Source organism: Zalophus californianus, chromosome 14, assembly GCF_009762305.2.
Source record: "Zalophus californianus isolate mZalCal1 chromosome 14, mZalCal1.pri.v2, whole genome shotgun sequence".
Classification (NCBI taxonomy): Eukaryota; Metazoa; Chordata; class Mammalia; order Carnivora; family Otariidae; genus Zalophus; species Zalophus californianus.
Genome location: NC_045608.1, coordinates 79,144,554 through 79,169,766, shown reverse-complemented (window position 1 = coordinate 79,169,766; position 25,213 = coordinate 79,144,554). Strand labels below are relative to the sequence as shown.

At 42.3% G+C, this 25,213-nt stretch overlaps 1 protein-coding gene across 3 annotated transcripts in view; it reads right to left on the bottom strand.

Annotated features, from left to right (window-relative positions):
• Positions 1–24,209, bottom strand: part of CDH20 (cadherin 20) — a 204,615-nt gene extending 180,406 nt beyond the window's left edge. For 2 of the 3 annotated variants that reach the window (XM_027577077.1, XM_027577080.1), the window contains exon 1: positions 24,089–24,209. The gene's annotated coding sequence lies outside the window, so the exon portion shown is untranslated. The remainder of the gene's footprint in view (positions 1–24,088) is intronic. The other variant, XM_027577078.1, reaches the window with a different exon arrangement.
• Between the last annotated feature and the right edge of the window lie 1,004 nt (positions 24,210–25,213).

The window sequence follows — 25,213 nt, the reverse complement described above, 5'->3', positions numbered from 1 at the left end:
TCCTAGCTTTTTGTCCCTGCAGCAGGACAAATGAATATAAAGGAAAAATCTACGTCAAAAAAATCTTTAGAAGCTTTGAGCATAATAAATGTTAAATCTTTGGGATAAGGAAAATTGAATCCCTCTATAATGCTCTGCAAAATGTATTCTCGAGGATGCAAAAAGAGATGGAACAAGAAAGTCACATTAAAGTCATTTACGAAGTTTGAAGCAGGAACAAAAATCAGACAGTCAAAAATATTTGTATTCAAAGATTTAGAGATTTGTCTGAGAGAATGTGAAAATTGTTTTGATTGTTTACTTCATAAGGGGTCTAGAGATATTTCTGAGAAATTGTTTAATGTATGCTCTTGGACTTTAAGAAAGAAAAAGGTACAGGATCAGTTTTGAATAATGGTCCCTAGAACACAGAAAGGGTGACTCAGAAAATGTGAAAAAATTGTTCATAGCCCAGATATTTAGAATAGTTAAAAGCAGAGGCTTCCAAATGATATGAAACAATTGGAAATCATTTCCTCAAACACATTTTATGACTAAGAAAATCATGCTTACAAAAGCCAACTAAGTGATACAGAAATTTAAGAAAACATGAAATGTAATTAAAAAATTCAAATAGAATCAAGCACCATTATGCTATTACTCATTTCAGAGTCAAAGATGAGTGAGTAATGCAGCGAAGAAAAGGGTTGAAAATTTGGGATAGGTCAGGAAAACCATTGATCTATTCATTAAGTCAGAAGCAGGCTCTTAACTCAGCACCTGCCCTGTGCCAGGCGCCGTTGAAGGCAGAGAGAAGGGAGGGAAAAACCTTGCTGTTAGGAGGTTATATTCTAATGGGGGTAGACAATAATAAGCACATAAACAAAAACAACACGATATTTCACATACCAAGGCATGCTACGAAGAAAAGAAACCACCACAACAAATGTGGAACAAAATAAGAGATGGGGAGGGACTGGAGATGGGGTGGATTGTGTTTGCTAGAGAGTCAGATAAAGCAGCTTGCGGGAGTTGACATTTGTGCAGAGGCTTGAATGATGTGAAGGCATGACCCATGCAGCCATTTGGAGAAAAGAAGTTAGGCAAAAGGAACCACAAGTGCTGAGATCAAGAGATAGGAAGGAGGAAGAAGTAACTGAGGGACAGGCCCATTTATCGCCGGCACCCCCTCAAGTGGTTACCTGTTCAAGACTAGGATGGCTGGAGCGTGGAGAATGGAGTGAAGAGATTAGGAATTGAAGTAAAAAATATCACAGCACTTGATTTTCTTGGGTTGCAATAGCCTTGTGATACTGTCTTGAACAAAGAGATGAGGACTACTGGGTGGGGATCCTGGAAAAATGACTGTTTTTCTGATTAAAAGTCTCAGACTCAACTGGCATGCAGTGCTTTCTTCCTTTGTTTCTCTTCCTGCCTGCCTGGAATATAGACATAATGCTTGGAGATAGAGCAGCCATTTTGCAACTATGAGGACAAAAGCCACATATTAAGGATGGCAGAGTAGGAAACCAGAGATTTAATGATTTAATGAGCCTTAATGATTTTGTTGAGCAGCTGCTGCTCAACAGCCCTGCACTGCCGATCTCTAGACTTTTTGTTACATGAAAAAAAAAAAATAAATGCCTTACTTGGTTAAGGGTAAAGTGCTTATATCTCTTGCTCATTTAAGTGTTAGTGTTTAAGCCATTATAACTGGGTTCCTAAGTCATGAAGCTAAAAGTGTAAGTGGTCATGGGCTATGTCATGTAGGGTTTATTGCTACAGTAAAGATTTTTGCACTTCATTCTAATTGCAACAGAAAATCTTTAGAGGGTTTTAAACAAAAGAGTGATACCTTCTAGTTTGTTCTTGGAGAATATTCTGTCTGCTGTGTGTAAATTAGACAGCAGAGAGGCAAGATGGAAGCAGAGAGAATAGTTAGAAGACTGTTGCAAGAGATTATATTGTTCCTTCTATTTATTTTACAAGTATTTTGGTATAGTTATGCCTTCAAAAATTAGATGTTGTAATAGTATTATTAGCTAGGCTGTTTGACAAGTTCCTAGTTTCTGGGAATATAGGATTAGGGGCTACTCTTTGTAGCACATACTTAAAGGACTGACTTGTCAGCAGCACAGGGATACTTGGGTCTCTCCTTTTAGCTTCCAGATGTTGAAATGACGAGAGTTAATTAGTGGTTATGTACTCTGTCTCCCTGCCTGATCGAGCTTATCCTCACCATTGTAAATCTCCCTCCACCTTATTTTTTTCTCTTTTTTTGTTTCCCTTGCTAGGGATCATTAAAACATTAGCCAGAGCTGTCCACCAAACTAATTGAAGGCCACCAGCCTGAAGGATTGTCCTAATGAAAAACAAGGGACTTAGAAAATTGATCAAATTGGGTTTCCTAACTGCCTGTGAACTGCTATTAGCTTGGGAATTAAAATAAGGACCAAAATGAAAGGATGACATATACTCAGCCCACAAACTAATGATTAGAAAGTTATTTTTCCCTATCTAGGCTGCAGAGGAAAATAAATATTTTCCTAAGAGATAACATAATCTTCATTTTAGTATTCTATTATAGCCCAATAGAGGTAAGATTTTGTTGAAATAATATTTTACTTATAAACACCTAATTACAAATATCTGATTTTGAGTTTAAGGAAATATAATCTATGTGAGAAAAACGTTGAAAAATAAGTAAAAGACATAGGTACAGTAATACTATGTAGTGCCCTAAAAATGTGTTAAAAATAGGAAAGATGGATTGTAGACACTTGCTACATTGTGGAGATCCAAGAAATAAGTGACAATTCTAAAAAGTGTTCATTTTAATTATAAATGAGAGCTATATTTTCATTGGGTATGAGAAGCCCTAAGTATTTCTTTCGACACTTATATGTAGCATTGCAGGATTTTCAAGCCAGAGAACTTGGGTTCAAGACTGTCCCTGTGGACTTTGAGAGGCGCGGTCACTCCTCCCACCGCCCCGGGCATCCCAGGGCCAACAGAGGTTTCCTGAGTGAATGAGGACTCACACTCAGAGGGGATGAAGGGCCTGGACCGTGCCCTTTCATTAGTTCTGGTATCGCGGCCAGGGCTGGCTAGAGGGGGCCCGGACTCGCTCCCTCTGCTCTCCATCTAGTCTTACTCTTTTCTCTCTCAGTCAACTTACTCTGTGACCTTTATCTGACTTTTAGCTACATTAATTTATGGGAAGTTTTGTCCAGTGTGGGGTCCAAATTTATTCATATTTCTGTACATAAAATCCACTAAAACAAACTTCCACATAAATGTTTATTTTATCTTCCTTTATGGGGGTTTGGCAGTGTGACATCCGCTTCTTCATGTTGTAAGCATCCGTACTTGTTTTTGTCTTTACTGTCTTACAAAATCTGGGCACCATGCTCTGTTAGGATTTTACCAGGATTTTGTTGGCCCAATTGCCATAGATGAATGGCAAGTACTAGTTAGTGGCCACCATGAGCTGTAGGTTTTCTTTAAATTGACACTTCAGAAAAAAAAATGTAATACAAGATGGCTGTTCTTTTGTTTGCATCTGAAAATCTAGCTTCAAGTCATTGTTAACCTATCATGTACAAGGCAGGTTTTTTGTGGACCTCTGGAGTCCTTATATAACAAGGAAGATACTATATCCAAATTTTATAAGTTTGTTTATTCCGCTTATACTTATAAATTTTATTTCCACGTACATTACGTTTTCTTCTTTTTCTGAAAGAAAAGTCACGTTGGTGCATTTATTGAAGGCTGAGAAGAGTAAGATGATTTGAACTTAAGATATTTTATTTCTCATGCTAGCTTCATGAATTAAATGGAACAATATGGTTTGAAATTTGATAAAATTTAGTCAACATATTAACAGATTTTTAAATATTGGTTCAGTCTTAATCAGGAAGACTCTCTCTAGTGATGGTCTGGATGTGATCTTTCATGGGCAAAGTTCCCTCCACTCTGGTGTGCCTTGGCGAGTCCCAGTTAAGTGCCTGTGTCCCAGCATACTTTTTTATAGCACTCCATTTCACTCTGAAAACTGTCCTGGTTTGGATGGCATATCATATAGTCCCCCTATTTACAGGCAGCATTTTTATCAACAACTAATGTGAAGTTAGAAGTACTTAAAATGTGTAGGTGACTCAGACCTAGGATAGGATAGCCTAAAGCATGCCAGAATTAAAAACCAAAGATCTTGATAAGCTGGACAGATAAAATAGAAGAGAGAAAATGTATTAGGGTTTAATGGGGTGTGGTGGAGAGGAAATTACCTTTAGATCCCCAGAATTAATTGTCTTAAGTACAATATGAAGGGAGTTGAGCTTAAAAGCTGTTCATTCAGAAAAGACCTGGGGATTTTAATTAGCCAGAGGCTTGCATGCTGTTTGGCAAGAGTGTGATGTGGCTAATCACACAGCAAGGAAGGTAGTGCTTCTATTGTTGGAATAGTGTCTGGACCTACGCTCTCCAATAGAACTGTCTGTCTGATGGAAATGTTCCATATCTGTGCTGTCCAGTATGGCAGTTACTAGCCACATGTGGCTACAGAGAGCACCTGGGGATGTGGCTAGTATGACCGAGCCACTGAAGGTTTAATTTTGTTTAACTTTCATTAATGTGAGTTTAAAATTAAATAGCCATGTGTGGCTAGTGGCTGCAGTACTGGACAGTGTGGGTTGAGATCAAGAGAGATCTCAGTGGGGTCTGGGGTTGGCAAACTGGGGAATGGCAGTTGAAGGGTATTTGATAGGTTGTGTGCATGCGAGGGACCATTTAATTCAACAGAACAGAATTTTAATGGACATTAAACTAAGTGCAAAGCACTGTGGTAGACACTATAGGGTATTCAAAAGCAAGTCCGGCTGTCTGTGCAATTACAGATCTTATAATGTCCTATTGAAACCAAGAGGAACACAAGTAAATGAATCATTAGTTCTGGTATTGCAATATAAAGTCCCTTTTATGGGAATCTAGGAGATGGAGAAGTGAATACTAACCTATGGGTTTGAGAAGGTTTTGTGGAAGAGGTGGGCTTTGAAGAGTAAGTCAGGCTTGGAGAGATAGAGATCATCATTTAGAGGAGAAAAGGCCCGGGGTTAGAGAGAAGGATGTGTACTGGTGTGGATTGCACCGGGGGGAAAGATGGTGGGAGGGAAAGCTTGTGGTGGAAAAGCTCGTGCCGCTCTAAAGACTTCGGGCTTTGTTCTCTGGACAATTAAAGGAATATATCTAAGCTGGAAATTGATGTATCAGACCCTTCTTTTGTAGGGGCACAGATCATGGAGGTGACTGGAATTTAGGGACAGCGGTTACCAGGATCATCATGAAGTAGAAACCATGAGCAGCAGATGTGGGTGACCAGATTAGAGGCTAACTGGGAGACTACACTGGCTTTCTTTATCCATTTGAAGAGTTGTTCTAACAATAGGGATGAGGATTATTCCATGTAACACTAGAGGACTGAGGGTTGCAAACATAGGAAGGCAGATTTTGGATCAATCCGGTGAGTAAAAAAAGCAGTGATATTTAAGTTGAAATAATAACTATTGTTTGTTTAACTCTGATAGGCAGCTAATATGGTCCAGCAGCCAACATAATTATTATTTCTTAAATTTAGGTTGGGAAAAAAAAATCAGTTGAAACAGTATTATGAGAAGCCCCCAGGAATTTGACAGAACAGTTACAGAAATGAGATGGTGGTCCAGGTACAGAATGATCTAATAATAAGTACAACAAATGTCATTTATAAAGCCTCCAGAAATAGAAAAAAGAGAGACATACCAGCCACAAACAGTTATCATAGAGGGCAAAACTTTCCATTTCTTTATTATCATAAATTGTGAAGCCTCATTGATGCATATTTTATCACAGCACTCTTGCCGTATGTGATCTGAAGTTTCTGAGCATATCCCTAGGGACCACAGTTCCTGATGTAGATAATCAAGAATTCCTTTTATGCTCTTCTCAACACTGCCACAGATCAGATTGAAATTAGCATCTTTTACAATGAAATACCAGTTGCTGTCACAAACAGACATGACAGCTGGAGAGAGAAGCCTGTTTATCCAGTGATTCTTCACATCTCCAGTTCATTATGGTTTATTAGGATGTGTACTGTAAGCTCCTGAATGGAGAGACGTTAAGTTTTTGCACAGTGATTATCACTTGAATAGAGGCATCAAGAAGCTGTTCTCAGATGGGGGTGGGGGGTGATAAGGGTCAAAGATCAAAAAATCACCGTAATAAGCATCTGCTTGAAACCAATCATTTATTCTCTCCAAACAGGTCTTTCTAAGATGGTATTTTCTCACTCTCATTGTGTGAAGTGTTATTTTCCGATGGAGAACCATTTGAGAGGAACCTGGTAACCCATACTCAACTTGCTTCTGGTACCTAACTATGTTACAGGCACTGCTAGATGCTTCTATGTGTTATCTCCTAACACATAGTCATGACGTCAATCTCATGACATGGGTGGTAGGAGTGTATTTTAAAGAAAGATGTCAAGGTACTTAGTCAAAGTCATGCAGCTTACACACAGATTTTAGAATTCCAAACCTGCTTTTTAAACTATCCCATACCACCTAAAAATGTTTTTTTTTTTAAATTTGATTTTGCAGTTATTTTTATTGGCTAGAGGGTAGTTATTTTTATTGGTTAGCGGCATGTGGTCCCATCTTCTTCTGATAGTATTTGCCGTTACCATTTATTGTGTGTTTCCTATGTGGTTAGGGAAGGTGCACAGTGCTTTATATAGATAATCAAATATAATTCCTTCAAGGTTGGCATTATTACTCTCACTTTTCAAATGAGTGAACTTGCTCAGAGAGATGAAGTAACTTGTCCAGGAATATATGTAACTAGCTCAGAAACAGTCAGGAACAGTGATCTAAAGCCAACCAGACTCCAAGGTCTGTTGGTTAAACCCCCAACCAGTGCTCCAGGAGCTAATGGCCAGATGGGGAGAGTGACACCCACATCCACAGAAAGCGGGGTGGGTTATGATCCTGGGACCAGCAGCGGCCATACTCGGGCTGTCTGGTTCCAGAGATAAATGCACTTAACCATTATACACTACTGCTACGTTGTGTCTCCTGAGATTTGTTAAGGCGTTTGCATTTCACATCACAGATAAAGTGGAATTACTGACAATTAATGTGGTGTTCTCCCACCCTCCAACCCCCTTCCCCCATCCCCAGTGCCGCCAAACTGGGTGAGTTCATCTAAGCAACAAGATGCTTCCCAGTAGTTAAGAAAAGGGTGGGAGCTGTGTTCACATGCTGAAGAGTCCCATTCCTTCTTTCTGGGCACATAGGAAGAGTACATTTCCCAGTCTCCCTGCTGTTAGCTTGGGGTCCCATGGCAGGGTTCTGGTTGATTAAAGGCAGTTGGAAGTAATCTCCATCATTTTCATGACTTAACTATAAAATATTCTGAAAGACCCACCACATTTTCTGCCTTCCTCCTTGGCTGACTTCAAGCAAAGATTTCTGCCCCTAGGTGAATCAGACCCAAGAGATGGAATCTATACATTTCTGAGTCATTTCTTGGAGGAAAAGCACTCAGAAGGACCGCGTGATAGGCAGTTGAACTGTGATGTGAGCGAGACCTAGACTACCAGCATGTGAAAACTCTGACAGCATGTGTTTTTGTTCTAGCAGCTAGCAGGTGTTACCCTAAGTCCTGCTGATAGTAAATGTTGCATCCTTTCTCTTGCCAGCACACAAGGAGTTCAGTCATCCGCTTATGGTTCCTTTTGACTGAGGAAGGGCTCCTGCTTAGACTCACCCTCCATTTGTATAATGCCTTGACACATCAACTGGAGACCCTGGGAGTCTAGTCCTAGAACCAAGGGGATCATTGAAGGGAATTCAGTCTTGTCAGAAAGATAAGGGTCCTGCTGGAAGAAATGGAAGTTTTGGAGACCAGCAATAATCTCATGCTAGAAATGTAAAGAAAAATGACAAGGGCTAGAACATAAAGCCAGAAGAATAGAGAGAAAACCCTAGATTCTTTCGGTATTTCTTAAGACTAGGCAGCAATAGACATTACCAAACACCATGAAATGTAGGGGCCACCTAAGGCACTGTGGCAGGTGGAACACTGTATCATACTGGCAGGACCAATGGCACGGGCCCTGGAATCCAGTTTCAGGTTAGGCAACTACTGTGTGGCCAATGGGAGTCACTTCTACCCAGTGGATTCAAACAGTATTCCGGGATTCCTTAATGCCTGTGTCGATCTAAATGTGACAAATACATTAATAGGTTTTATTGGTTGAAACATCACTGTTGTGGCTCAAATGTCTGTATCTGCCTTGAATTCCTACGTTGAAGCCCTAATCCTCCCAGGGTGACTATATTTGGAATAAGGAAGTGATTAAGGTTAAATGAGGTCACAGGGTGGGGCCCTGATCCAATAGGACGAATGTTCTTACAAGAAGAAACACCAGGGCGCACTTGCGCACGCACTGTCTCTCTCTCTGTCCCCCAACCTCGCATGCACAATGAAGAGATCAGATGAGCACACGGTGAGAAAGTGGCATCTCAGTCCCAGGGAAGAGTTCTCCCTAAACACCAACTCGGCCGGCAGCTTCATCTTGTACTTCCAGCCTCCAGAACTGTGAGAAAATAAATTTCTGTTGTTTTAGGCACCCCGTCTGTGCTGTTTTGTCTTGGAACCCCTATAGACTAAAACACCACCTTTGGCTGTGATTCTCTAGTCATTCATTTAAATCTTCAGGTGTTGTTAGTTTATGGAGTTATGTGCCAAATTACACTGTGGCAAGCTACAGTTGTGAGATTGATGAAAACATCCAATTTTAATACTGTTTACTGTTCTCTTTCTTTTCTTTTATCATATGTACTTGGCAATTTAGGAATCTTATATAGTACTCTGGCCTAATTCGGGATGTTGCTGCATTTGATTTTTAGGCTTGGTTTGGAGAGATATGGCGTGAATGAACATGTTCTAATTCTCAGTGCAGGGCCTCTAGATGCTGAATCTGTAGATATCCATGGAAAAATAATTGCCATTGTACTGTGTAGGAGTGAATTTCTAAGACGTGCCTGCTAACAACAGTGAAAAGGGTATACTTCTTTACACGGCAAAAACAGAATGGAGTCATTATGGAATCTGTAGGAAACATTCATTAAGAACTTAAATTCCCTCTAAATTAGCCTATTTCGTGGATAGCTCATATTCATGCATCTCAACCTGGGAAGACATATTCAGAGAATGACAATGTTTTAGGTTCGACTTGCAAATGAGTACTTCAAACTGCTAACAGCTAATGAACTTCTCTACGTTTCCCTGGGAAAGTACCCATCTCTAGGACCTAATTCCACCCGTTTGTTTTGGATTTGGGCTGAATTTGCTAGGAGGCAGATGGGGAAAGTCAAACAGAAGATTTTTTAGCAGGTAGGGCACAGAGAACAGATTTGCCAAAATACCACCTGGTGCCTGGAATTCAGAGATGGAGACATGGTTAGTTGTTCTGGTAATTCCTGTGTTTCTCGCAGCCACTCCTAAAGAGTATACATTTCAACTCCTACTGTCTTCAACCTTTAAAGCACAGCCCACGTGCACTTTAAAATTAATTTCCTTTCCCCAGTATATCACAAAGCTACACCTAGATTCCAAGGAGCAAACAAAATGTAATTATTCATATTCTTAAAAAGCTGACAACTTTCCCCCTTTTCCGCACAGTGATGCTTTATAGCTCCTTCCCAACACCCTTCCTAACTTCCCGTGTTCCTTTCTTAGCTCTAGTTGTGCTCTTGCGCCCCTCTCCTTCCACCTTTGCAGCTCCTTTCCTGAAACCGCAGTGACAATACGGAGTTCCCATCCCTCTGTGGTTGCATAGGTTGGCCAACCACCTGACAGGAGGGCGGCCTTAGAACAGTCCCAGCCTGGAGCTGACGCAGGGGAATGTTTCGGGGGTAAAGCACCAGACCATTGGCGTTGATGAGCCCCCACCATTCAGAGTGGGGAACTCTGTGCCATAGAAAAGGAGCACATCCCTTCTCTGCCTTGAAGAAGTTAGGATGCAGTTGAAAAAATACACCCCTGAGCCAATCACCATACTGGCAGAAACACCATCAAACATGATGCCCAAATGTAGGTTAGTACAGGGAGAACAACAGGAGCTTGGGGGTGGGCAGAGAAATCGATGGCTAATTGTTTGCGGTCTCATCCAGGAAGAGATGTTTTGAGTCATCTTTTGGGGAAAAGGATCAGAGATGGTCCCAGAGAAATGTGATTTCCTCAAGAAGTGGGGGTGACATGAACAAGACTGTGGTAGAAACAGTTCCTAAGAGTGGACGAGTAAGGAAAGTGACTTAATTGGCGGGGGGAGGTCCGTACTTCCATTTAAAAGCATTTGTTGAGATCTAAAATGCCCCAAGTAGACCAAAATAGTATGAAATCAATTGCAGCCAGGAGAAGGGTGGTTGGCAGATGGTGCTGAAAACATGAAATAGCACATGTGAAACTAATTTGCAAAGACAAGGCTCTATTCATTCACCCAGCCGGTAATCTTTATTGCTCTAGTCATTGGCTAATGAAACTGTAGGGTTCTTTAAATGAATGGAACACTGGAGGTAGGACAATTGATAATAACTGGTCCAAAACACATCGTGAATTTTAAGAAAACAAAGCAACATGTCCATCTGAAAAGGAAGAAGAGTGTTGTCTATGAATTTCTCCGTCTCTAAAGAGCTACATAGGGAGTTCCCCCTCCTTAATTATACTGAGAAAACTCTAGATGATCCTGGAGGGAGGCCATATGAGAAGAGGGTTGAGAACAGATAAGACACAGTGTGTCTGCTCCAAGGAAAATCATTTTTTCAAGTGTATTGACAGCATCTCATCTCCTTAATTACAGCTTTGTTGACAGCTACTCACTTTGCATGCATAGAATCCTTTTGAAACAATTCATATTTCAACTTGCCTGGAAACCAGGGACTTGTTTAAGAGAGGTGGCATTTTGTTTTTGCGTATCTGATAGTGGTAAACAGTTTGGGATGTGAGGTCTGGAGTTGTGTTACTGGGGCAGAAACTTCCTAGGTTAACCTTCTCAGCACCTCCCCCCATTCCTTGCCGTCTGACTCATCCATTTATATAGTCACAGGAGCTATAAGGGAACAGAGAGCAAGAGCAAGAACACAACAAATGGCCCATCGTGTTACCTGGCATTCCCAGCAGAAAGTAAGCCTGGCACTCATCTGGGGTGTATGGCCCACCGGCACCCCAGGACAAGTAGGGAGAAGCTGAGTTAAGAGAGGAGGAGGAACACGAGAAGTTTTCAGGCTTGAGCATCTGGACTTCACTTAATGAGACTTGTCTTTCTAAAAACTGAATTGCTAGATAGCGGAGCATACCTGTATTCAAGTCAAAGGCCCCAGACACTTCTCTAGTCAACTGTAAATGATTTCGGACCATTTACAATTTCACATAATCCTGACTTCTGTTCTCTCAATTAGTGTAGATAATGATCATTGAATTAAACTATGCAATTAACCTCCTATCTACCTAGAATCCCCCTTTTTGGCCAACCCTCAAAGAAAAATGTGTGTGTCAAACTTGCATTTTATTTTAGTATTTTTGCGTTCCTTGAAAAATTCTACTTATACTCATAAATAAAGAATACTTGTCAGAAGCTACGCTTTTCAATTTTTTAAAAAACAATTTTTTTCTGGGCTCCTTCCATAAATTGTTTATTGTTCAATATGGCTGTGACTTTTCAGTGCAGTTACTTATTTTTGATGCCTTCAATTTGGTTTAAATATTTCTTTTTCCTAGCACCAAATGTATGAAAGTTTCTTTTTATCTCAAAATGCAAGAGTTCTCTTTGGTATCTTCCATAGGACATTAATAATGGTGGGGTTGGGTGGGAAAGAGAAGGTAGCAGATCCTTAGTTAAAGCAGATCCCTTTAACTTAAAGGCTGCATATCATAATGAAACTCCTAATAATGGCACATTTCCTCTCTACCCTTATGATAAATAAGGCCATGCCTTAGTGGTCACTCCTTTTCTCCTCTCTACATCACTAACTCCTGCCCCAGTTATTCACATCCCGTAGTCAGTGACTTCTAAAGGTGTCATGACTAAAAGGCAATGACCTTCTTAGAACTATGAATGAGGGTGGAGATTGATGCCATATGGCTTTTGACACGTACTGACTCAAGAAGCTGGGAAGTCTGGGGTCAAGGTACTAGCAGCAGCCCTTGCCTGGTACGTTCCTCAGTGTTCACAGGACATTTCTCCCTCAGGCCAATTCCTGGTTTATTCTGTCTGAATCCCCTGAATAACCTATCGGTTCCTACATTCTGGGCAGCTCATGTGTGATTGGGGATGTGCCTTCATGGTCTGGTTTTGTACTCTGTGCTCCACACTGCTTTGAGTTGTAGAGATAATTCCTGTGACTCATGTTTATTTAGGAGACATCTCCATTCTTGATTTAGAATACTTCCCACCACGAAGTACATTGAGAACACTCTTTTTATAAAGGTTTCCCCCTATGGAATAACATGAAAACCCAGGGGGAAATCTGTGAATAAAGCATCAGTGTGCTAACTAATCTCTGTTCTACTTCACAAAGTCTTTTTTTTTTTTAAAGATTTTATTTATTTATTTGAGAGAGAGAATGAGAGAGAGTGAGCACATGAGAGGGGGGAGGGGCAGAGGGAGAAGCAGACTCCCTGCTGAGCAGGGAGCCCGATGTGGAACTCGATCCCGGGACTCCAGGATCATGACCTGAGCCGAAGGCAGTCGCTTAACCAACTGAGCCACCCAGGAGCCCCATCTACTTCACAAAGTCTTAAAGACATTCTTCAAGCCACAGTGTGACATGGCAGAATGGTACCCTGATGAGTGACTGTTACAGTAAGAGGCTCAGCAAGGCAGTTCTTTTAGACATGTGCTGGGTGGCCTGCGAACATACATTTCATTAGCAACAGATGACCGCTATCATCGACAGAGCCACGGGGCCTAGCGAAGCATTCTGCCTGTTGACAAAAGGGCCACCGGCAGAGAGCTGCATTGGACGCCACCTTCAGTCTTATGGTAAGTGCTCGGACCCCTTCCTACAGCGGCCTTTATGCTCTGCAAAAATGATAAACCTAGAATTAGGGCCTTCGTTGCCTGTTGAAATGCTTGTAAACACCGGGGCAGCAATAAGTTTAGAAAGAGAATGCTGAACCATGTTTGAAGTCTTGGGCTGATTCTTGTATGGAGTGGTGGACATGAAGCAGCACTTCCTGAGAATAGGACGTGGCCAGATGGAATTTGCAAAGTTGAAGTTATCTTCAAGAAATCAGAGTCACAAATAGGCTGCATCCGGTGCTGTCTGGCAGAAGAGTTTAGAGCTTCTCAGCATCTTTTTGGCAGTGAAATAATAAAGGCAAATAGCCAGTAAGATAGTCATAAAACAGAAGATAATCTAACAAGATAATTAGGATCAGAAGAGAACACAATCTCTAATGATATAACTGTCTAAAATACTTGACCGTGAGAATTTCCTGAATTGGGGGAAATCAAAGTTATCAATCTTGTTTTCATACTAGTACTTTTAGCCTGGAGGCCTGGGTTCTAATTCTTTAATTTACAGAATGGTATCTAAAGTGCTATTACCAAGTCTTTCTTCTATAGACATTAAAAAAAAAAACAAACAAACCTAAAAACCCTGTTTTGCTCATTTACTTAAAGTCAACTCATAGCAATTTGCACTATTTGAAGGGGGCAATATCATGGATGATAGAAAATAGCAAATAATTTTTTAAATGTTGTATTTGAGTCTTCAGAAAATGTTTTAGGTATTTGCATTTAAATAGCCATATGTCTCAAACTCTAGAAGTTGCCAGCATTTCAAACAAAATAGTGTATCCTTGCTGAAAGGATGAAGCAGTATGCTATGTATTTATAAAACAGACTTTGTAACTCTAGACTGACTCAGTTTCACGTAGTAAGGCTAGAATTAGTAGCTGTTTAATCTTGGATAAGTTATTTAACTTCTCTGTGACTCAGTTTCTTCAGTTATGAAGTGGTGATGATATCAGTTCTAGCTTTATGGGGTTCCTATCAGGAAAAGATGGGACAAGATGGGGGATACACTTTGTACAAGGCTTGGCATCTTATTCTGTGATGATACATGGTAAGATTCTCTCTCCTGCCTATTATAGTTTATTTACTCCTATAACTCTAGATATGTGGGTTAGAGAAAACATAGATCTTGGTTTTATTGACAGAATTACACAGAGTAGTTTACAAGGTCAATAATAGCCTATAAGAAAGAGTTCCTGGGGCACCTGGGTGGCACAGTCGGCTAAACATCTGACTCTTGGTTTCGGCTTGGGTCATGAGACTGAGCCCCATGTTTGGGCAGCCCAGAGTCGGCCTGGGATTCTCTCTCTCCCTCTCTCTCCCTCTGCCTCTCCCCCTGCACTGTCTCTCTCTCAAAACAAATAAACAAATAAAGAGTTCCTATACACCGAGAGCTAGAAAGTACCCTGGAGAATGTCTGGTACATTCTCCCATCTGTTTGGGCTCAGACTCCCATAGGCCGGTCATCTGCATCTTTCTCCTCTGATGACTGAGAGCTCACTACTCCCCAGGGGAGCCCGTTCCAGTGTAAGACAATTCATCATTAGGAAACTTGTCATTATGCTGGGATAAAATTTGCTTCTCTATAGTTTCCATTCAGGGGCCCTGGCTCAGTTGTCCATGGGGATTCAGAATAAATTTAATTTCTATTTTATGTGAAGATATTCCAGATACTTGAAGATGACTATTATGTCTTTTCTAGGTCTGGTCTTTTCTGTGTCGAGTCTGCCAGTTTGCAGACCTTCAACCATTTCTCTCATCTCAAAGACGTGTTTGTGAGCCCTTCATAGGCCAGTGGATATATTCTACGGACGGGGCTCAGGCAGAGTGTGATGAGTGGAACAGAATGGGACAGCTCGGGTGCACCCTGACCAAGACAAAGCAAAGCCGGGGAAGAGTTGTTATCAAGAGGTCTGAGTTTGAGGGCTGGCTCTGCCCTTCCTTAGCCGACAGAGGCCGTGGGCATGCCACTCAACCTTCACATGGGCTTGTCCTCTCAGGCATTTGTTCATGTGAAAATTCATCTTCTTAGATCTAGCCCATCTTATCAACCTTTTTGATCCCATTTCTTCATTGAACATGTTAGCTTTCCCTTCTGGCTTCATTAAATTTATAAATATGATTGGCATACTGTTATGGGCACATCCATGCCACTGATTAAAGTAAAATGTAAAACATGCCAAGACCAACAGAGGCCTACAGTAGAGCATTTGAAACCTGTACCAGGTTATCCATAATTTCATTCATTTATTAGAGAGGTATTTATTAAGCACCGACTCTGGACTAAGCATGATGTTGTGTTCAGGGGATATAAAGATGAACAAGAGAGTTCCCATCACTGTCCTCCTGGAACTGGAGTCTAGAGGGCAGTCTGTTAATTGGCATTTTGGGGCACTGTGGTTTAAAATTTTTTCAACCATTGTACCGGTCTTTCTTGGTACAAAGATAAAATCACAGCAGTGTCTTGGTCACCCAGTTTAATAGCAAAAGATATTAATAATATTTACTTAATAACATTTACATAATGTTTTCTTTGAAAGTTTGTCTGTTATATTTTTAGAAGTCATGTGGCTAACATAACTATGTGAATTATCTATATTATTATTTGGAAATGAATGACATGCCCTTAAATTGAAAATGTGTGCTTTGATAAGCAGTGCATGGACGTTGAACTTTGCTCCTACGGTGGCCGTTCTCTATCTGGGGTAATTTTGTTTGCCAGGAGACACGTGACAATGTCCAGAGACATTTTTGGTGTGCACAGTCGGGAAGAAGGAAGCTACGGGCATCTAGCAGGTAGACATGCTGCTAAGTATCTTACAGTGTACAGGTCAGCTCCTTTCTTACCTGTCCAATAAAGAATTAAGAATTATCCGGCCCCAAACGTCAGTGCGGAGGTTATAAAACCCTGGTCTAGGGGTGCCTGGGTGACTCAGTGTGTTAAGTGTCTGACTCTTAATTTCGGCTTAGGTCATGGTGTCAGGGTCATGAGATCGAGCTCCGAGTTCAGTGGGGAGTCTGCTTGAGATTCTCTCCCACTCCCTCTGCCTCTCCCTACCCCATGCTCGCTCTCTCTCTCTCTCTTTCTAGAATAGATAAATAAAAATTTAAAAAACAAACAAAACAACCCTGCTCTAGGGGAGGCGGTGTAACTGCATGGTTAGAAGTACAAACCGGAGAGTCCTAGGTTTGAAATCTGCCCTCGGTGACCACAACCTTGTACCTCAGGGTTTGCATATGCAAAATGAAGATGGTAACAATGCTGTCTTCACCAAGAGGACTGATGAGGTCATGCATGTGAAGCACTTAGTGTAGTGCCTGGCACAGAGGCGAGGACTAAACTAAATGCTGGTTATTTTTATTATTCTGTCTGCTTTCTCTCTGAATACTATGCATTTTAATTGACACAAGGGAACTACTGTGTATATAGCTATATCCAAAGAAATGGATAACACTTCTATATCATGCAGAAATCTGCTGTTTTCCTGTGTTTAAAGAAACAACCCTCAGCAATTTGATCTCCAAATGTTCACCAGCCCGTGAATCGGATGATAACCTGTGTGCTGAGCTGCCTGAGTATCCCGCCGGTATGATGAACTGCCAAATGGATTAATTATTTAATGACTACTTGAGGATTTTATTTCCAAATGCCAGTATGCCTCCCATTTTTAGACAGACATAAATGTTCCCAGTGTTAGGGAGGTGAGAGCACAGACGAGGGGTAAAGGTAGATAAAACTGTTAACACTTCAAAACTACAATGGGAATGAAAATGTACTTTGATCGCTAGATACTTTTTGCTTTAAATACAGTTGGGAAGCCTGCTTCTCCCTCTCCCACTCCTCCTGCTTGTGTTACCTCTCTCTCTCTCTCTCTGTCAAGTAAATAAATAAAATCTTAAAAAAAAAATAAATACAGTTGGTAGTGATATTAAGGATAGCACAAAAGATGTTGTTTAATATTTATTTATAAGATGAACATCCTTGGGAGTTCTTGCCAGTTTGTGCAAATTATGGGCACAGATTTAGATTCTTATTTAATATCCAAAAAAAGCTTATAAGACCCATGCTTTCCAGTGTGGCTGCTTTTTTCAGTGATGTGATGATGGTGCCTTTGCAAAGTCATAGTCCAGATGAGGCCTTGGATGCAGCGAATGGAGGGATTTGAAGAAGAGAGAGATTGGAACTTGTGTTGTTTCTTGCGTTAGAAAATGAAGACAAGGCAACCTTTGGGCCTGGGTGGGGGGGAGGGGCACAGAGATGGCTGTAATGTCCAGGTGGTTTTTCCCTGACCTGAAAAGGTGGCAAGTAGGTGATACTGTGCACTCTACACGTCTATTCAAAACATTTTCATGGAAAAAGACCTTAGATACAGAGATTGTTTACTTCCATCTGTTCTGATACTTATATCAGAGTGCTAATAATCTTTCAAATTAAAAAACATGTATTTGGTTGCCTTTAGAAATTATTTCTAAATGAAAGTCCTTTGGCCAATTTCTAATTAAATTGCCAAGTGAAATTACTTCTGTTGGCTTAAAAACAAATATTGGGAAGTTCCTTGATTATTCATGATGTGTACAAATTAACCACATATTAGGACTTGATAATTTTATAAAGTCAATGACTTTATTGACTTTATAAAATAAAATAAAGTGATAATGAGTATGATATGAAATGTAGAGTGTTCCTTCAGGAAAATATTGTGTGTACAATAGTTTTAACTGCAGATTTTTATAAATACATCTAAAATACGTGTGTATGCTCAGGTGCACACTTAACATGTCTATCCAACAATTTATATCAACTACTATTTCCAAAACTGTATTGTAATTTGTTGGTGGAAAGTGGAAATCAAAGTTTGGTCCCATGCAAAGATATCCACTGGAGGACAAGAAAGTGGCGCTGTTCATTTCTTCAGGCTATTTCTACCACAACCTTACCTTGAATCCTAGTAAACAACTCTCTTTGGGAACAAGGGGTAATTGAATCTTCATGCTAATTCTAGCCTGGTTTTCTCTTGACTACTAGCTCCCAATTATATGCCAGCATATTACACTGTGTACTGTTCTCTAGGAAAACACTAAGACCACCTTGTTCGTTCAACTAAGGTCAGACCTAAAAGGAAAGAAAAAAACAAAACAAAACAGGCTGATGATTTACCTATAATTTAGGACATTTTAGTTCCTCATGGGCACCTGTTTTTTTTTTTTTTTTTTTTTTTTTTTAGGTTCACTTAGCTTATTTTAGTTCTAAATCAGGTGCAAGAGCAGGTAAGTGTAAGCATACTGACCACAAGTAATTTCAGTGTACGTTTCTGTCCTCCTGCCAGATGTTGAACACAGTGTTAGAGGTGCATGGTTGGCTTTGACCATTTGGCCATACGTCAGACAAACCTCAGTGACAACCAGAAGTAGCCATTGCCATGGAATAGAATTATTATTTTATTAATAACCCTTTAATTAGCTGATACAGGAGGGAACATGCAGTCATTTAGTCATAATTGGTCTGGTGAATCCTCAGTCCTTCAAGGGTAAAATTTGTGTGACTGCTTGTTGGGAATAATTACCATTTGGTGAAGTGTCATCTTTATTCTGAAGAGTTATTGTGCATTTTTAACAACTTATGTATGCATAAACACATTCAGTATTTAGGTAAAACTCAAAAACACACCAAAACAAATGGGAAGCCTTTAAAGTTTTTCCTCTTTTCTACCTCCCTCCTATCCACACCAGAATGAACATGCCAATAGTTATTATTATTATTGGTCACAGGCATATCTTGCCAATTTAGAGAAATAATTTAACAAAGACCAAGTATTTCACGTAATATATTATAAATTCATCTAACTTGGTAATTCCATTAATTCTCTTTTATTTTCCTTCTAAAAAATGAAATCATCCCATATTTATTGAGAATCTGCTATGTGTAAGATTCCAGCCAGGAGCTATCGAACTCTAAAGAAACATCTCTTCCATGCAAGATACCTCCTTGCTCTCAACACGGTCGAGGCATTAGTTGGAATAGGGGCCAAACTTTTAATTAGATTGTTAAACATTCTTATAAATAAAAAAATATGCCCATCTCAGGCAGGGCTGTGTGCATGTATTTGGCATTGTACTTTGTAGGACATGACCTGCCCTTACTGCATTGGAAGAAGAAATGAGTGATACTGTTACAACTTTACTTTGCATATTTTAAAAAGATCGACCAGTTTATAGCTTCCCTTACTCTTTTATTGTAGTTATTAACTGATGTATTCCCATACCAAATGTATTCTCTTTATGGTTCCTTAAACTTAAAAAAAAATTGGATATACCTTGAGGGGAATTGGACTGTTTCTAGTTTGCATTGCACTTGAGTAATGCTTTGAGTTGAATATTTTTAGGGTTCTAAAATTAAGTTAATCCATATGTAATTAGGAACGTTCTTAACTAGACAGTCCTGGTTAGCAGGAGATTGGCAGGTTATTCTGAAAAACTATTTAGCAAACCATGAATAGCAATTAAATGAGAAAAGACTAAATTTCTCTTTAAAATGGGTTGTTGCCATAATTTAATGTGGCGATATGATTTTCTATTTTTAATTGCTGTAGACAGTGCGTTTTGTAAAGTAGATTTTGTCATCTGCAAGCTAGATAGTTCCATAATTTTGTACCACTTATGCTTTTTAATACTAAGTATTCTGCCTTTGCAATCCCTTTTGATTCATGATGGGTAAAAAACTGAAGGTTGGTAAAGGTAGTTTTTGTACCTCTTTAACAAATTGAGACCAAATGCATATCTTGGAGAAATGAAGTATTTCTTTTCATGAGACGTTATGACCTTATGTAATTTAGGATGCTTACTTTCTAACATAGTGCTTTTATTCACAGAACAGTTATACTTAATGTTGACACTTAAAGATGTTCTTTTTTTTTCTTTTAATTTGAATAATGAGAACTTTGCTCCATAATCCATGTCAATATGAGGATTCAGGGACGGTTTAAACCTGATGAATAAATACATCGTTCTTCCTTCCCACCCCCCCTATACCAAGTACTTAATGCTCTCCACAATCCCTTACTCATTTCTTATTTGCAGAAGTCATTTTAGTAGGAATTTATGACAGTGCCATCTTTTAGTAAATAACAATAAGTCACAGTCTACTGCCTATAATAACTAGATGCTCAGCTGCTTAAAATCACCTTTATCACTTAAAATGTTTTGTCTCTAAATTAGCATAAAAATACAGAGGAGGCTATTTCTTCAATTAAATGTGAAAGATTAATCACTAGGCAATTTGTTTCACAATAGAAAATAATTAAATGTCAAAAATGGAATATTTACTTTTTACACTTTAAATGCCTGTGGAAAAAGGGGGAAGCACAAAAATTTGGTGCTATTTGCATATATTTTGACTGAGTTGCTACTAAGGTTCACACCTAACCAAAATCTAGTAACTGACACCGGGATGACCTCATGCATTCATTCCTGCTGTAGTTCCTCATGCTGTTTTAGAAGATGCCGTATTTTGCCTGTAACCAGAGTAGAACCTGGAGGGGGAGAAATGGCAGCTGTGGGTCGCAGATGCAGTGTTCCCGGTGTTCTGGGGATATGAATATTGCTTTTTTTTTTTGAAAGCTAACCAGGATTTCCAAAGTACCATCACAGTGAACCGAGTGAAGATAAAAGTGATGTTACTTTTCTATTTCTCCCTTGCTCTTCTTTTTGCTGCGCTGCATTACCGATTCCAACACCACCAGATCAGAATGAACAATTAACTGTCTAATTATTCTAGCCACAGCAGCCCACAATGAAATCTTTATTCCGTGTTTACAGCAATCTTTGGCAGAGGCTGTCTTGCTGTTTCTAAACTAAGAAGAACTGCCCTTTGGCTCCTCTGGGCATCAGCTGCCTTGGTTTCAGCCTCGGATGCCAATAATCAGACTTCTTTTTCTTCCAAAGTGGACATTTTTTTTTTTAGGGTGAAAAGACCTATTCTCATCACCCCCCCCATATATTCTGGCTGATTTATGTTCTAGCCCCTGCAGCTCTTCCTTCCGTCTCTCTTTACATTTTTCCTCTCTCCATAGAACACCACCAGGCAAAACCCCATTTTAAGTCCAAAATTGTAAAAAATGCTTAAGCAAACAGTGCTCACTACTATGAGGGAAGGAAAAGTACAACTGCTGGTTTATGGGTAGAGGGAAGTCAAGGAAATCCCTCCTGCTTTTCTAAACTGCTCATTTTCGAGCTCAAAAGGCATTCACTAACTTCTCCACTAGGGGAAAACATACCCACTTTTCAGTGGCTCTCTTGATTACTTCCAACCATTTACTTAAATTCACCAACAGCTGCACGTCTTGGAGAAGCTTCAGAACTTGGGGAATATTTACAAATATATAAGGGGCTAAGAGAATACGTCTGAATCTCTTTGAGATGGCAAGAGAAGACTATTCTACTCTACAGGCAGGGATAGAGAAATTACCGCCAATCCTTAGACAAGAGAAAGGCAGTACCTTAACGGAAGGAAGGAGGAAAAAGCACCTTGGTTAGCCCTTTCTGGACCGATGGACTCCTGAATCTGAGAGCAGACGAGAGCCAGTGCTGGGTCCGCTGCCCTGCACTGCTCAACTGTTTTTTTTTTTCCCCCCAGAAGAACATTTCCCTGCTCTGCAAGGATGATGGCATCTTTTTTCCCCCATTCCAGTCTCCAAACGCTATGTGATGGTTCCCCTAACAACCCTTGGATCTCGCCTCTCAGCCCCCAGCACTTACTCCACTCGCATTGCCTTTCCTGTGAGAACTGGGTCATAAAATTTTACAGGGGAGAAAGGTAGAAGGGGGCGTTTCAGTAGTATAAACACTGATTAAATTCCCGGGCAACTCTCCCCAAATGAAAGATAATTTTTCTACAAGTATGCACAAGAATGTCAAGAATGCTAAGTCATTTTTATGTTTATACTTTCCTTTTCCATTTTAATTTTACACTGCCACATGGCACACATGCTAAAAATGTATCTCCGTAACCTGCAGTGTAGCAAACTTTTCACAGAACATTAAAATCCCGTATTTTAAAGATTGTCCTTTCCCAGGATGCTCCAAGCATTTTTTGGATACGAAATTAGATCATCTCACGACAACTGTCCTATTAGAAAGGCATGGCTACTCGTGCATTGGCAAATAGGGAGAATCAGAAGCACTGGAAAGGAAAGGTCACACCAAAGTCAGTGGCGACAGCCTTAAGTAGACTCGGAGAGCTTGGTTTTCCAATTTATACTACTTCCCACTTGCTCCTCATTTGTCTCTCTTTTTGCTCTGGCAGGAAGTGATGTGGCCAGTGAGGCTTGACCTCACCTCCTCTGCTTGGCTTAGCTCTGACACGCTGTTCTCCCACACTCTTGCCCTGTTTTCTCCGTCATCAGCTGGCCAGCTCTCCCCAGGGGCCAAGCCAAGAGGAGGCAACCGCAGGTGCCCTTGTGGCTGCCTCCAGTGTTGGGAACCGGAGCCTGCCCCTGCCAGGTCACATGGCCACTGGGGCTGCGAGGGTCACCTGAAGATAAAAATTAATTTCCAGATTGTATAAATACATGAAAGGAAAAAGCTGGGTCCCAGATGGAGTTCAAAATTGGCACTGACTACCCTGCTCCCCAGCCAGATAAGGCTGGGCAAGGTGAACTGATAGAAGTACAGTCTCTAGCATTGGTGCAATCACAGTATAGAGTTGCGACTTCTTGTTTCTGTCGTTTTTAAGTAGCTCGGATTCTTTAGCTGTGTGTCCCTGACACCACCACAGCTCTGAGAGGTAATTTCCTTTGGTGGGAGGACATCAGAGACTAGCAGGGATTGGGGGACATTTTATTTGGGGAGGGGCAGACTCAGTTTCCAGGCGACCAGTTAACAGTCCGAAGACAAAATACTTCCTGGCGGTTGTGCCAGTGACAACAACAGCAATAGTAATAGTAATGACAATGGCAGTACCAGAGGCACAGTAAAGCCTGAATGCACCAGGGTCCAACCCCTCCCCCAACCCCCAGGTGTTCTGCTGCCAGCCCTCTCTCTCTCAGCACAAAAAAGGCTCTGGCAACGCCTCCAGGCTGCCCTCCAGGTTCCACCCCCCACCGCCCGCCCCCGAGGTGGATAGCCAGGCCGCGTCTCCTGGTTCAGCGTAATCCAGCCCAGTCTCTCCCGTTGCTAAGGGCGAGCTGGGACTCCGCGTTAGCGTTTCTTTTACAAATCTGCAACTTTCACCCTATCCGACCTCCTAGCAGCCTCCTCACCCCAGCTCTCACCCCACGGCAACCACAACGAGCAAAACCCAAACACCCCGCGCGCAATTCACAGCTTTCCCTGGGAGTGTCAGGGCCCGGAGACAGGAAATCCGGGCAGTTGGGAGATGTCCGGCAGGTGGCGGGGACCCGAGTCACCACCACATTCTCCTCCCACGGCTGAGCTCGAGCGGGGACGCGGCGAGAGGCGCGGACTGCTACCGGCCCCGCAGGCGCCCGAGGCTCCCCGAAGCCCTGGGCTCCGGTCCCCCTTCCCGGTGCGCATCCCCGAGCTGGGGACGCAGCCAGCCTTCGCCCATCGGCAGCCAGAGGGAGGCGTCGCCGCCCTCGGGGCAAAGGAGAGCGAAGCCGGGGCCAAGCGCCGCCGCGAGCCGCGCGCTTGGGTCATCCGTCCCCCATGCCCCCGCGCGCGCAGCCCCCGCCACCAGCGCGCAGCGTCCTCCGTCTGCCCCGCTGCGCCCCAGCTCCCTGCCCCGGAAAGCAGCTTCCCACCTCGGGAAGCTCCTTCACATCCCCTTCCCCCAAAGTCCGAGGAAGTCCAACTCCAACCGACCCGCAGGCTCGCGCGGCGGCTGGTACCTGCCGGGAGAGCATGGCGCGGAGACGGAGCGAGCGCAGCGCCGGGGGGCGGCTGCCGGGAGCGAGCGGGCACCCGGCGCCCTGCGCCGCCCCGCTTCCGGAGCCTGGGGATAAACGCGCGGGGCCCCACCCGAGCACTCCCCTTTACCTGGCACGGCGGGCGACTCTCCGGGGACGTTCGGTCCAGATTCCTTCGGGGCGGGCGTCCAGCTCACATCGCTGCCAACCCCGCCGGGCGGCAGGTGTCCCGCTGGGTCCCTTCGCCCCCGCTTGCGACGTGCCCCCGCCCCCCACCCCCCTACCCCCTCTTATCAAAAGTGTCACAGCTTTTCTGCCTTCAGATCTTTCGCAAAGTCTCCGCGCGGTCGCCAGGAGTTGGGCGGCAATGCCGGGCGCGCCAACCCCGCGGATGCCCTGCCCCGCCCTCCCGCGGCCCCCCTGCGCTCGGCCCGGCCGGGGAGAAGAGCCGCCTCGTCGCGGTCACCGTCCCCGGAGCGCGGCGCGCGGTCCGCCTCCCCTCCCTCGCGCCTTCCCTAGCCCGAGTGGCTGCCGCCTGCCTGTGCCGCGGGTCCTCATTCCCCTGCTCATGAATATTCTGACAGAGGCTAATGCCGTGGAAGTAAATTGAATTAGCCAATTGGTGCCAGGAATGTGCGCTCCTTCCTTCTGAGGAGCTGTCTGGAACCCCACCAGATGAAAGCAATTAGAGTCCGGTTGGCACCCTGGGGTTTAGAGCAGTGAGGGGCAAAATGGGTTAATTCTTTAAATGCAGTTTAGATACCACATTTAAATGTTTGAACTCCTCTATTGGCTGGGAGAATAAGGAAATGTTGAGAAGGAGCAAGAGGAAAGGAGGTAGGTAGTCCTGGGGACAGGAGGGATGTCTCTACCCCCAAACTCCCCCTGAAGTTGAAGTGACTTGTTCTGCATAGATTATGGATTCTGGAAGAGGCAGTTAATGAGAACTGGAAAAGATAGGCAAGCAGGATCAGGAAGAAGATGAATATCAACCTGGGTTTAACCTTGACCTTGAGGATGCAACAGACATAATTTTCAGGAGGAGGAGTGGGGAGAGGTGGCAGAGGGAGAGGAAAACCTCTATCGTTTACTTTTAAGAATTTCTCCAAATGCTGTCATTTTCTTCCTTTGTCCTCATAGCAGTAGGATTTTAAGCCTTTGGGTGAAGTAGAGATGGGACAGAGTTCTCTGCTGGGCAACAGTTTCAGAGGAGGAAGCTGAGACCATCCTCTGGTGAAGAGAGCCTTCTGAATCA